The sequence below is a fragment of the Oncorhynchus kisutch genome, unplaced genomic scaffold, assembly GCF_002021735.2.
Source record: "Oncorhynchus kisutch isolate 150728-3 unplaced genomic scaffold, Okis_V2 scaffold2084, whole genome shotgun sequence".
NCBI classification, from domain to species: domain Eukaryota; kingdom Metazoa; phylum Chordata; class Actinopteri; order Salmoniformes; family Salmonidae; genus Oncorhynchus; species Oncorhynchus kisutch.
The window spans coordinates 1419-14175 of record NW_022264029.1 but is presented as its reverse complement, the minus strand read 5'-3'; the positions used below and the strand labels follow the sequence as shown (position 1 = coordinate 14175).

The 12757-nt window shown below is 43.9% G+C and overlaps 15 non-coding genes across 15 annotated transcripts; all 15 read left to right on the top strand.

The window, feature by feature from the left end:
• Positions 1–32: 32 nt before the first annotated feature.
• Positions 33–126, top strand: trnai-uau (transfer RNA isoleucine (anticodon UAU)). The gene is made up of 2 exons: positions 33–70; positions 91–126. It is a non-coding gene; the product is annotated as a tRNA-Ile (tRNA).
• Positions 127–588: 462 nt separating this feature from the next.
• trnai-uau (transfer RNA isoleucine (anticodon UAU)) lies at positions 589–682 on the top strand. Its single transcript has 2 exons — positions 589–626; positions 647–682. It is a non-coding gene; the product is annotated as a tRNA-Ile (tRNA).
• A 654-nt stretch (positions 683–1336) lies between these two features.
• On the top strand, positions 1337–1430 carry trnai-uau (transfer RNA isoleucine (anticodon UAU)). Its single transcript has 2 exons — positions 1337–1374; positions 1395–1430. It is a non-coding gene; the product is annotated as a tRNA-Ile (tRNA).
• Positions 1431–2084: 654 nt separating this feature from the next.
• trnai-uau (transfer RNA isoleucine (anticodon UAU)) lies at positions 2085–2178 on the top strand. Its single transcript has 2 exons — positions 2085–2122; positions 2143–2178. It is a non-coding gene; the product is annotated as a tRNA-Ile (tRNA).
• Positions 2179–2831: 653 nt separating this feature from the next.
• Positions 2832–2925, top strand: trnai-uau (transfer RNA isoleucine (anticodon UAU)). Its single transcript has 2 exons — positions 2832–2869; positions 2890–2925. It is a non-coding gene; the product is annotated as a tRNA-Ile (tRNA).
• A 460-nt stretch (positions 2926–3385) lies between these two features.
• On the top strand, positions 3386–3479 carry trnai-uau (transfer RNA isoleucine (anticodon UAU)). The gene is made up of 2 exons: positions 3386–3423; positions 3444–3479. It is a non-coding gene; the product is annotated as a tRNA-Ile (tRNA).
• Positions 3480–4133: 654 nt separating this feature from the next.
• Positions 4134–4227, top strand: trnai-uau (transfer RNA isoleucine (anticodon UAU)). Its single transcript has 2 exons — positions 4134–4171; positions 4192–4227. It is a non-coding gene; the product is annotated as a tRNA-Ile (tRNA).
• Positions 4228–4879: 652 nt separating this feature from the next.
• Positions 4880–4973, top strand: trnai-uau (transfer RNA isoleucine (anticodon UAU)). The gene is made up of 2 exons: positions 4880–4917; positions 4938–4973. It is a non-coding gene; the product is annotated as a tRNA-Ile (tRNA).
• A 652-nt stretch (positions 4974–5625) lies between these two features.
• Positions 5626–5719, top strand: trnai-uau (transfer RNA isoleucine (anticodon UAU)). Its single transcript has 2 exons — positions 5626–5663; positions 5684–5719. It is a non-coding gene; the product is annotated as a tRNA-Ile (tRNA).
• Positions 5720–6371: 652 nt separating this feature from the next.
• trnai-uau (transfer RNA isoleucine (anticodon UAU)) lies at positions 6372–6465 on the top strand. The gene is made up of 2 exons: positions 6372–6409; positions 6430–6465. It is a non-coding gene; the product is annotated as a tRNA-Ile (tRNA).
• A 460-nt stretch (positions 6466–6925) lies between these two features.
• Positions 6926–7019, top strand: trnai-uau (transfer RNA isoleucine (anticodon UAU)). Its single transcript has 2 exons — positions 6926–6963; positions 6984–7019. It is a non-coding gene; the product is annotated as a tRNA-Ile (tRNA).
• Positions 7020–8227: 1208 nt separating this feature from the next.
• trnai-uau (transfer RNA isoleucine (anticodon UAU)) lies at positions 8228–8321 on the top strand. Its single transcript has 2 exons — positions 8228–8265; positions 8286–8321. It is a non-coding gene; the product is annotated as a tRNA-Ile (tRNA).
• Positions 8322–9721: 1400 nt separating this feature from the next.
• trnai-uau (transfer RNA isoleucine (anticodon UAU)) lies at positions 9722–9815 on the top strand. Its single transcript has 2 exons — positions 9722–9759; positions 9780–9815. It is a non-coding gene; the product is annotated as a tRNA-Ile (tRNA).
• Positions 9816–10275: 460 nt separating this feature from the next.
• On the top strand, positions 10276–10369 carry trnai-uau (transfer RNA isoleucine (anticodon UAU)). The gene is made up of 2 exons: positions 10276–10313; positions 10334–10369. It is a non-coding gene; the product is annotated as a tRNA-Ile (tRNA).
• A 1938-nt stretch (positions 10370–12307) lies between these two features.
• Positions 12308–12401, top strand: trnai-uau (transfer RNA isoleucine (anticodon UAU)). Its single transcript has 2 exons — positions 12308–12345; positions 12366–12401. It is a non-coding gene; the product is annotated as a tRNA-Ile (tRNA).
• The last annotated feature ends 356 nt before the right edge of the window (positions 12402–12757 follow it).

Here is a 12757-nt window from a genome sequence, read left to right as displayed (position 1 = left end):
GTTTTTGCAAGATATGGTAAACAGGTGATCAGGCTCCTGTGGCGCAATCGGTTAGCGCGTGGTACTTATACGGCAGTATGCAGCGAAGCAATGCCAAGCTTGTGAGTTCGACCCTCACCAGGAGCATGTAATTTTCTTGAACCCTTTGCCTGTCTATTTATGCTCCACCGACTGAGCTTGCCAGGTACCTCAACAGTAGTGTTGACTTGGTCCGAATATCGTTCAGCTCCATTTCTGCAAAATATGAAGATCAGTGAAAGTGTTGTTGATGGATCCTGTGGTGCAATCTGTTAGCATGTTGTACTTATATAGCAGTATACAGAAATTAGATGACAAGGTTATGAGTTCAACTCCCACCAGGAGCAAGTCTTCTTCTAGAAGCCTATCCCTGTCTATTTCTTGTCCAAGTGAGTTGGTGCTTCGCCTCAGAAAATAATCACCCCATTTGTGGTTCGAACCCACAAATACGAGATTAAGAGTCTCATGCTCTACCGTCTGAGTTAGCCAGGTAGGTTCAATTGTCAAACTGACTCGGACCGAGTATTGTACATCTATGTTTGTGCAAGATATGGTAAACAGGTGGATCAGGCTCCTGTGGCGCAATCGGTTAGCGCGTGGTACTTATACAGCAGTATGCAGCGAATCAATGCCGAGGTTGTGAGTTCGAACCTCACCAGGAGCATGTAATTTTCTTGAACCCTTTGCCTGTCTATTTATGCTCTACCGACTGAGCTAGCCAGGTACCTCAACAGTAGTATTGACTTGGTCCGAATATCGTTCAGCTCCATTTCTGCAAAATATGAAGATCAGTGAAAGTGTTGTTGATGGATCCTGTGGTGCAATCTGTTAGCATGTTGTACTTATACAGCAGTATACAGAAATTATATGACAAGGTTAAGAGTTCAACTCCCACCAGGAGCAAGTATTCTTCTAGAAGCCTATCCCTGTCTATTTCTTGTCCAGAAAATTAGCATTTATTCAATTCATTTAGGAGGACGTTTCATAGATAATAGGTATGTCATTGAGATGACAGGTCAGAGTGCAGGCAGAGATAGAATACAAAATCATCGTCTTCTCTATCACCAGCTATGCCTGACACGTCAGCAATGCAGGGTGGCAAGCCTGCTCGAAAGTCCAAGCGGATGGCTGTTTGCGAAGTGAGTTGGTGCTTCGCCTCAGAAAATAATCACCCCATTTGTGGTTCGAACCCACAAATACGAGATTAAGAGTCTCATGCTCTACCGTCTGAGTTAGCCAGGTAGGTCAATTGTTGAACTGACTCGGACCGAGTATTGTACATCTATGTTTTTGCAAGATATGGTAAACAGGTGATCAGGCTCCTGTGGCGCAATCGGTTAGCGCGTGGTACTTATACGGCAGTATGCAGCGAAGCAATGCCAAGCTTGTGAGTTCGACCCTCACCAGGAGCATGTAATTTTCTTGAACCCTTTGACTGTCTATTTATGCTCCACCGACTGAGCTAGCCAGGTACCTCAACAGTAGTATTGACTTGGTCCGAATATCGTTCAGCTCCATTTCTGCAAAATATGAAGATCAGTGAAAGTGTTGTTGATGGATCCTGTGGTGCAATCTGTTAGCATGTTGTACTTATACAGCAGTATACAGAAATTATATGACAAGGTTATGAGTTCAACTCCCACCAGGAGCAAGTATTCTTCTAGAAGCCTATCCCTGTCTATTTCTTGTCCAGAAAATTAGCATTTATTCAATTCATTTAGGAGGACGTTTCATAGATAATAGGTATGTCATTGAGATGACAGGTCAGAGTGCAGGCAGAGATAGAATACAAAATCATCGTCTTCTCTATCACCAGCTATGCCTGACACGTCAGCAATGCAGGGTGGCAAGCCTGCTCGAAAGTCCAAGCGGATGGCTGTTTGCGAAGTGAGTTGGTGCTTCGCCTCAGAAAATAATCACCCCATTTGTGGTTCGAACCCACAAATACGAGATTAAGAGTCTCATGCTCTACCGTCTGAGTTAGCCAGGTAGGTCAATTGTTGAACTGACTCGGACCGAGTATTGTACATCTATGTTTTTGCAAGATATGGTAAACAGGTGATCAGGCTCCTGTGGCGCAATCGGTTAGCGCGTGGTACTTATACGGCAGTATGCAGCGAAGCAATGCCAAGCTTGTGAGTTCGACCCTCACCAGGAGCATGTAATTTTCTTGAACCCTTTGACTGTCTATTTATGCTCCACCGACTGAGCTAGCCAGGTACCTCAACAGTAGTATTGACTTGGTCCGAATATCGTTCAGCTCCATTTCTGCAAAATATGAAGATCAGTGAAAGTGTTGTTGATGGATCCTGTGGTGCAATCTGTTAGCATGTTGTACTTATACAGCAGTATACAGAAATTATATGACAAGGTTAGAGTTCAACTCCCACCAGGAGCAAGTATTCTTCTAGAAGCCTATCCCTGTCTATTTCTTGTCCAGAAAATTAGCATTTATTCAATTCATTTAGGAGGACGTTTCATAGATAATAGGTATGTCATTGAGATGACAGGTCAGAGTGCAGGCAGAGATAGAATACAAAATCATCGTCTTCTCTATCACCAGCTATGCCTGACACGTCAGCAATGCAGGGTGGCAAGCCTGCTCGAAAGTCCAAGCGGATGGCTGTTTGCGAAGTGAGTTGGTGCTTCGCCTCAGAAAATAATCACCCCATTTGTGGTTCGAACCCACAAATACGAGATTAAGAGTCTCATGCTCTACCGTCTGAGTTAGCCAGGTAGGTCAATTGTTGAACTGACTCGGACCGAGTATTGTACATCTATGTTTTTGCAAGATATGGTAAACAGGTGATCAGGCTCCTGTGGCGCAATCGGTTAGCGCGTGGTACTTATACGGCAGTATGCAGCGAAGCAATGCCAAGCTTGTGAGTTCGACCCTCACCAGGAGCATGTAATTTTCTTGAACCCTTTGACTGTCTATTTATGCTCCACCGACTGAGCTTGCCAGGTACCTCAACAGTAGTGTTGACTTGGTCCGAATATCGTTCAGCTCCATTTCTGCAAAATATGAAGATCAGTGAAAGTGTTGTTGATGGATCCTGTGGTGCAATCTGTTAGCATGTTGTACTTATATAGCAGTATACAGAAATTAGATGACAAGGTTATGAGTTCAACTCCCACCAGGAGCAAGTCTTCTTCTAGAAGCCTATCCCTGTCTATTTCTTGTCCAAGTGAGTTGGTGCTTCGCCTCAGAAAATAATCACCCCATTTGTGGTTCGAACCCACAAATACGAGATTAAGAGTCTCATGCTCTACCGTCTGAGTTAGCCAGGTAGTTCAATTGTCAAACTGACTCGGACCGAGTATTGTACATCTATGTTTTTGCAAGATATGGTAAACAGGTGATCAGGCTCCTGTGGCGCAATCGGTTAGCGCGTGGTATTTATACAGCAGTATGCAGCGATGCAATTCCGAGGTTGTGAGTTCGAGCCTCACCAGGAGCATGTACTTTTCTTGAACCCTTTGCCTGTCTATTTATGCTCCACCGACTGAGCTAGCCAGGTACCTCAACAGTAGTATTGACTTGGTCCGAATATCGTTCAGCTCCATTTCTGCAAAATATGAAGATCAGTGAAAGTGTTGTTGATGGATCCTGTGGTGCAATCTGTTAGCATGTTGTACTTATACAGCAGTATACAGAAATTATATGACAAGGTTAAGAGTTCAACTCCCACCAGGAGCAAGTATTCTTCTAGAAGCCTATCCCTGTCTATTTCTTGTCCAGAAAATTAGCATTTATTCAATTCATTTAGGAGGACGTTTCATAGATAATAGGTATGTCATTGAGATGACAGGTCAGAGTGCAGGCAGAGATAGAATACAAAATCATCATCTTCTCTATCACCAGCTATGCCTGACACGTCAGCAATGCAGGGTGGCAAGCCTGCTCGAAAGTCCAAGCGGATGGCTGTTTGCGAAGTGAGTTGGTGCTTCGCCTCAGAAAATAATCACCCCATTTGTGGTTCGAACCCACAAATACGAGATTAAGAGTCTCATGCTCTACCGTCTGAGTTAGCCAGGTAGGTCAATTGTTGAACTGACTCGGACCGAGTATTGTACATCTATGTTTTTGCAAGATATGGTAAACAGGTGATCAGGCTCCTGTGGCGCAATCGGTTAGCGCGTGGTACTTATACGGCAGTATGCAGCGAAGCAATGCCAAGCTTGTGAGTTCGACCCTCACCAGGAGCATGTAATTTTCTTGAACCCTTTGACTGTCTATTTATGCTCCACCGACTGAGCTAGCCAGGTACCTCAACAGTAGTATTGACTTGGTCCGAATATCGTTCAGCTCCATTTCTGCAAAATATGAAGATCAGTGAAAGTGTTGTTGATGGATCCTGTGGTGCAATCTGTTAGCATGTTGTACTTATACAGCAGTATACAGAAATTATATGACAAGGTTGAGTTCAACTCCCACCAGGAGCAAGTATTCTTCTAGAAGCCTATCCCTGTCTATTTCTTGTCCAGAAAATTAGAATTTATTCAATTCATTTAGGAGGACGTTTCATAGATAATAGGTATGTCATTGAGATGACAGGTCAGAGTGCAGGCAGAGATAGAATACAAAATCATCGTCTTCTCTATCACCAGCTATGCCTGACACGTCAGCAATGCAGGGTGGCAAGCCTGCTCGAAAGTCCAAGCGGATGGCTGTTTGCGAAGTGAGTTGGTGCTTCGCCTCAGAAAATAATCACCCCATTTGTGGTTCGAACCCACAAATACGAGATTAAGAGTCTCATGCTCTACCGTCTGAGTTAGCCAGGTAGGTCAATTGTTGAACTGACTCGGACCGAGTATTGTACATCTATGTTTTTGCAAGATATGGTAAACAGGTGATCAGGCTCCTGTGGCGCAATCGGTTAGCGCGTGGTACTTATACGGCAGTATGCAGCGAAGCAATGCCAAGCTTGTGAGTTCGACCCTCACCAGGAGCATGTAATTTTCTTGAACCCTTTGACTGTCTATTTATGCTCCACCGACTGAGCTAGCCAGGTACCTCAACAGTAGTATTGACTTGGTCCGAATATCGTTCAGCTCCATTTCTGCAAAATATGAAGATCAGTGAAAGTGTTGTTGATGGATCCTGTGGTGCAATCTGTTAGCATGTTGTACTTATACAGCAGTATACAGAAATTATATGACAAGGTTGAGTTCAACTCCCACCAGGAGCAAGTATTCTTCTAGAAGCCTATCCCTGTCTATTTCTTGTCCAGAAAATTAGAATTTATTCAATTCATTTAGGAGGACGTTTCATAGATAATAGGTATGTCATTGAGATGACAGGTCAGAGTGCAGGCAGAGATAGAATACAAAATCATCGTCTTCTCTATCACCAGCTATGCCTGACACGTCAGCAATGCAGGGTGGCAAGCCTGCTCGAAAGTCCAAGCGGATGGCTGTTTGCGAAGTGAGTTGGTGCTTCGCCTCAGAAAATAATCACCCCATTTGTGGTTCGAACCCACAAATACGAGATTAAGAGTCTCATGCTCTACCGTCTGAGTTAGCCAGGTAGGTCAATTGTTGAACTGACTCGGACCGAGTATTGTACATCTATGTTTTTGCAAGATATGGTAAACAGGTGATCAGGCTCCTGTGGCGCAATCGGTTAGCGCGTGGTACTTATACGGCAGTATGCAGCGAAGCAATGCCAAGCTTGTGAGTTCGACCCTCACCAGGAGCATGTAATTTTCTTGAACCCTTTGACTGTCTATTTATGCTCCACCGACTGAGCTAGCCAGGTACCTCAACAGTAGTATTGACTTGGTCCGAATATCGTTCAGCTCCATTTCTGCAAAATATGAAGATCAGTGAAAGTGTTGTTGATGGATCCTGTGGTGCAATCTGTTAGCATGTTGTACTTATACAGCAGTATACAGAAATTATATGACAAGGTTGAGTTCAACTCCCACCAGGAGCAAGTATTCTTCTAGAAGCCTATCCCTGTCTATTTCTTGTCCAGAAAATTTGCATTTATTCAATTCATTTAGGAGGACGTTTCATAGATAATAGGTATGTCATTGAGATGACAGGTCAGAGTGCAGGCAGAGATAGAATACAAAATCATCATCTTCTCTATCACCAGCTATGCCTGACACGTCAGCAATGCAGGGTGGCAAGCCTGCTCGAAAGTCCAAGCGGATGGCTGTTTGCGAAGTGAGTTGGTGCTTCGCCTCAGAAAATAATCACCCCATTTGTGGTTCGAACCCACAAATACGAGATTAAGAGTCTCATGCTCTACCGTCTGAGTTAGCCAGGTAGGTCAATTGTTGAACTTACTCGGACCGAGTATTGTACATCTATGTTTTTGCAAGATATGGTAAACAGGTGATCAGGCTCCTGTGGCGCAATCGGTTAGCGCGTGGTACTTATACGGCAGTATGCAGCGAAGCAATGCCAAGCTTGTGAGTTCGACCCTCACCAGGAGCATGTAATTTTCTTGAACCCTTTGAATGTCTATTTATGCTCCACCGACTGAGCTTGCCAGGTACCTCAACAGTAGTGTTGACTTGGTCCGAATATCGTTCAGCTCCATTTCTGCAAAATATGAAGATCAGTGAAAGTGTTGTTGATGGATCCTGTGGTGCAATCTGTTAGCATGTTGTACTTATATAGCAGTATACAGAAATTAGATGACAAGGTTATGAGTTCAACTCCCACCAGGAGCAAGTCTTCTTCTAGAAGCCTATCCCTGTCTATTTCTTGTCCAAGTGAGTTGGTGCTTCGCCTCAGAAAATAATCACCCCATTTGTGGTTCGAACCCACAAATACGAGATTAAGAGTCTCATGCTCTACCGTCTGAGTTAGCCAGGTAGTTCAATTGTCAAACTGACTCGGACCGAGTATTGTACATCTATGTTTTTGCAAGATATGGTAAACAGGTGATCAGGCTCCTGTGGCGCAATCGGTTAGCGCGTGGTATTTATACAGCAGTATGCAGCGATGCAATTCCGAGGTTGTGAGTTCGAGCCTCACCAGGAGCATGTACTTTTCTTGAACCCTTTGCCTGTCTATTTATGCTCCACCGACTGAGCTAGCCAGGTACCTCAACAGTAGTATTGACTTGGTCCGAATATCGTTCAGCTCCATTTCTGCAAAATATGAAGATCAGTGAAAGTGTTGTTGATGGATCCTGTGGTGCAATCTGTTAGCATGTTGTACTTATACAGCAGTATACAGAAATTATATGACAAGGTTAAGAGTTCAACTCCCACCAGGAGCAAGTATTCTTCTAGAAGCCTATCCCTGTCTATTTCTTGTCCAGAAAATTAGCATTTATTCAATTCATTTAGGAGGACGTTTCATAGATAATAGGTATGTCATTGAGATGACAGGTCAGAGTGCAGGCAGAGATAGAATACAAAATCATCATCTTCTCTATCACCAGCTATGCCTGACACGTCAGCAATGTAGGGTGGCAAGCCTGCTCGAAAGTCCAAGCGGATGGCTGTTTGCGAAGTGAGTTGGTGCTTCGCCTCAGAAAATAATCACCCCATTTGTGGTTCGAACCCACAAATACGAGATTAAGAGTCTCATGCTCTACCGTCTGAGTTAGCCAGGTAGGTCAATTGTTGAACTGACTCGGACCGAGTATTGTACATCTATGTTTTTGCAAGATATGGTAAACAGGTGATCAGGCTCCTGTGGCCCAATCGGTTAGCGCGTGGTACTTATACGGCAGTATGCAGCGAAGCAATGCCAAGCTTGTGAGTTAGACCCTCACCAGGAGCATGTATTTTTCTTGAACCCTTTGACTGTCTATTTATGCTCCACCGACTGAGCTTGCCAGGTACCTCAACAGTAGTGTTGACTTGGTCCGAATATCGTTCAGCTCCATTTCTGCAAAATATGAAGATCAGTGAAAGTGTTGTTCGTGGATCCTGTGGTGCAATCTGTTAGCATGTTGTACTTATATAGCAGTATACAGAAATTAGATGACAAGGTTATGAGTTCAACTCCCACCAGGAGCAAGTCTTCTTCTAGAAGCCTATCCCTGTCTATTTCTTGTCCAAGTGAGTTGGTGCTTCGCCTCAGAAAATAATCACCCCATTTGTGGTTCGAACCCACAAATACGAGATTAAGAGTCTCATGCTCTACCGTCTGAGTTAGCCAGGTTGTTCAATTGTCAAACTGACTCGGACCGAGTATTGTACATCTATGTTTTTGCAAGATATGGTAAACAGGTGATCAGGCTCCTGTGGCGCAATCGGTTAGCGCGTGGTATTTATACAGCAGTATGCAGCGATGCAATGCCGAGGTTGTGAGTTCGAGCCTAACCAGGAGCATGTACTTTTCTTGAACCCTTTGCCTGTCTATTTATGCTCCACCGACTGAGCTAGCCAGGTACCTCAACAGTAGTATTGACTTGGTCCGAATATCGTTCAGCTCCATTTCTGCAAAATATGAAGATTAGTGAAAGTGTTGTTGATGGATCCTGTGGTGCAATCTGTTAGCATGTTGAACTTATACAGCAGTATACAGAAATTATATGACAAGGTTAAGAGTTCAACTCCCACCAGGAGCAAGTATTCTTCTAGAAGCCTATCCCTGTCTATTTCTTGTCCAGAAAATTAGCATTTATTCAATCCATTTAGGAGGACGTTTCATAGATAATAGCTATATCATTGAGATGACAGGTCAGAGTGCAGGCAGAGATAGAATACAAAATCATCGTCTTCTCTATCACCAGCTATGCCTGACACGTCAGCAATGCAGGGTGGCAAGCCTGCTCGAAAGTCCAAGCAGATGGCTGTTTGCGAAGTGAGTTGGTGCTTCGCCTCAGAAAATAATCACCCCATTTGTGGTTCGAACCCACAAATACGAGATTAAGAGTCTCATGCTCTACCGTCTGAGTTAGCCAGGTAGGTAAATTGTCGAACTGACTCGGACCGAGTATTCTACATCGATGTTTGTGCAAAATATGGTAAACAGGTGATCAGGCTCCTGTGGCGCAATCGGTTACCGCGTGGTACTTATACAGCAGTATACAGCGAAGCAATGCCGAGCTTGTAAGTTCGTGCCTCACCAGGAGCATGTAATTTTCTTTAACCCTTTGCCTGTCTATTTATGCTCTACCGACTGAGCTTGCCAGGTACCTCAACAGTAGTGTTGACTTGGTCCGAATATCGTTCAGCTCCATTTCTGCAAAATATGAAGATCAGTGAAAGTGTTGTTGATGGATCCTGTGGTGCAATCTGTTAGCATGTTGTACTTATACAGCAGTATACAGAAATTATATGACAAGGTTGAGTTCAACTCCCACCAGGAGCAAGTATTCTTCTAGAAGCCTATCCCTGTCTATTTCTTGTCCAGAAAATTTGCATTTATTCAATTCATTTAGGAGGACGTTTCATAGATAATAGGTATGTCATTGAGATGACAGGTCAGAGTGCAGGCAGAGATAGAATACAAAATCATCATCTTCTCTATCACCAGCTATGCCTGACACGTCAGCAATGCAGGGTGGCAAGCCTGCTCGAAAGTCCAAGCGGATGGCTGTTTGCGAAGTGAGTTGGTGCTTCGCCTCAGAAAATAATCACCCCATTTGTGGTTCGAACCCACAAATACGAGATTAAGAGTCTCATGCTCTACCGTCTGAGTTAGCCAGGTAGGTCAATTGTTGAACTTACTCGGACCGAGTATTGTACATCTATGTTTTTGCAAGATATGGTAAACAGGTGATCAGGCTCCTGTGGCGCAATCGGTTAGCGCGTGGTACTTATACGGCAGTATGCAGCGAAGCAATGCCAAGCTTGTGAGTTCGACCCTCACCAGGAGCATGTAATTTTCTTGAACCCTTTGAATGTCTATTTATGCTCCACCGACTGAGCTTGCCAGGTACCTCAACAGTAGTGTTGACTTGGTCCGAATATCGTTCAGCTCCATTTCTGCAAAATATGAAGATCAGTGAAAGTGTTGTTGATGGATCCTGTGGTGCAATCTGTTAGCATGTTGTACTTATATAGCAGTATACAGAAATTAGATGACAAGGTTATGAGTTCAACTCCCACCAGGAGCAAGTCTTCTTCTAGAAGCCTATCCCTGTCTATTTCTTGTCCAAGTGAGTTGGTGCTTCGCCTCAGAAAATAATCACCCCATTTGTGGTTCGAACCCACAAATACGAGATTAAGAGTCTCATGCTCTACCGTCTGAGTTAGCCAGGTAGTTCAATTGTCAAACTGACTCGGACCGAGTATTGTACATCTATGTTTTTGCAAGATATGGTAAACAGGTGATCAGGCTCCTGTGGCGCAATCGGTTAGCGCGTGGTATTTATACAGCAGTATGCAGCGATGCAATTCCGAGGTTGTGAGTTCGAGCCTCACCAGGAGCATGTACTTTTCTTGATCCCTTTGCCTGTCTATTTATGCTCCACCGACTGAGCTAGCCAGGTACCTCAACAGTAGTATTGACTTGGTCCGAATATCGTTCAGCTCCATTTCTGCAAAATATGAAGATCAGTGAAAGTGTTGTTGATGGATCCTGTGGTGCAATCTGTTAGCATGTTGTACTTATACAGCAGTATACAGAAATTATATGACAAGGTTAAGAGTTCAACTCCCACCAGGAGCAAGTATTCTTCTAGAAGCCTATCCCTGTCTATTTCTTGTCCAGAAAATTAGCATTTATTCAATTCATTTAGGAGGACGTTTCATAGATAATAGGTATGTCATTGAGATGACAGGTCAGAGTGCAGGCAGAGATAGAATACAAAATCATCATCTTCTCTATCACCAGCTATGCCTGACACGTCAGCAATGTAGGGTGGCAAGCCTGCTCGAAAGTCCAAGCGGATGGCTGTTTGCGAAGTGAGTTGGTGCTTCGCCTCAGAAAATAATCACCCCATTTGTGGTTCGAACCCACAAATACGAGATTAAGAGTCTCATGCTCTACCGTCTGAGTTAGCCAGGTAGGTCAATTGTTGAACTGACTCGGACCGAGTATTGACATCTATGTTTTTGCAAGATATGGTAAACAGGTGATCAGGCTCCTGTGGCCCAATCGGTTAGCGCGTGGTACTTATACGGCAGTATGCAGCGAAAGCAATGCCAAGCTTGTGAGTTCGACCCTCACCAGGAGCATGTAATTTTCTTGAACCCTTTGACTGTCTATTTATGCTCCACCGACTGAGCTTTGCCAGGTACCTCAACAGTAGTGTTGACTTGGTCCGAATATCGTTCAGCTCCATTTCTGCAAAATATGAAGATCAGTGAAAGTGTTGTTGATGGATCCTGTGGTGCAATCTGTTAGCATGTTGTACTTATATAGCAGTATACAGAAATTAGAGACAAGGTTATGAGTTCAACTCCCAACAGGAGCAAGTCTTCTTCTAGAAGCCATTCCCTGTCTATTTCTTGTCAAAGTGAGTTGTGTGGCTTCGCCTCAGAAAAAATCACCCCATTTGTGGTTCGAACCACAAATACGAGATTAAGAGTCTCATGCTCTACCGTCTGAGTAGCCAGGTAGTCAATGTCAAACTGACTCGGACCGAGTATTGTACATCTATGTTTTGCAAAGATATGGTAAACAGGTGATCAGGCTCCTGTGGCGCAATCGGTTAGCGGTGGTATTATACAGGCAGTATGCAGCGAAGCAATGCCGAGGTTGTGAGTTCGAGCCTCACCAGGAGCATGTACTTTTCTTGAACCCTTTGCCTGTCTATTTATGCTCCACCGACTGAGCTGCCAGGTACCTCAACAGTAGTATTGACTTGGTCGAATATCGTTCAGCTCCATTCTGCAAATATGAAGATCAGTGAAAGTGTTGTTGATGATCCTGTGGTGCGCAATCTGTTAGCATGTTGAACTTATACAGCAGTATACAGAAATTATATGACAAGGTTTAGAGTTCAACTCCACCAGGGCAAGTATCTTTAGAAGCCTATCCCGTCTATTTCTTGTCCAGAAAATTAGCATTTATTCAATTCATTAGGAGGACGTTTCATAGATAATAGGTATGTCATTGAGATGACAGGTCAGAGTGCAGGCAGAGATAGAATACAAATCATGTCTTCTCTATCACCAGCTATGCCTGACACGTCAGCAATGCAGGGTGGCAAGCCTGCTCGAAAGTCCAAGCGGATGGCTGTTTGCGAAGTGAGTTGGTGCTTCGCCTCAGAAAATAATCACCCCATTTGTGGTTCGAACCCACAAATACGAGATTAAGAGTTCTGCTCTACCGTCTGAGTTAGCCAGGTAGGTCAATGTCGAACTGACTCGGACCGAGTATTGTACATCTATGTTTTTGCAAGATATGGTAAACAGGTGATCAGGCTCCTGTGGCGCAATCGGTTAGCGCGTGGTACTTATACGGCAGTATGCAGCGAAGCAATGCCAAGCTTGTGAGTTCGAGCCTCACCAGGAGCATGTAATTTTCTTGAACCCTTTGACTGTCTATTTATGCTCACGACTGAGCTTGCCAGGTACCTCAACAGTAGTGTGACTTGGTCCGAATATCGTTCAGCTCCATTTCTGCAAAATATGAAGATCAGTGAAAGTGTTGTTGATGGATCTGTGGTGCAATTGTTAGCATGTTGTACTTATATAGCAGTATACAGAAATTAGATGACAAGGTTATGAGTTCAACTCCCACCAGGAGCAAGTATTCTTCTAGAAGCCTATCCCTGTCTATTTTGTCCAGAAAATTAGCATTTATTCAATCCATTTAGGAGGACGTTTCATAGATAATAGGTATGTCATTGAGATGACAGGTCAGAGTGCAG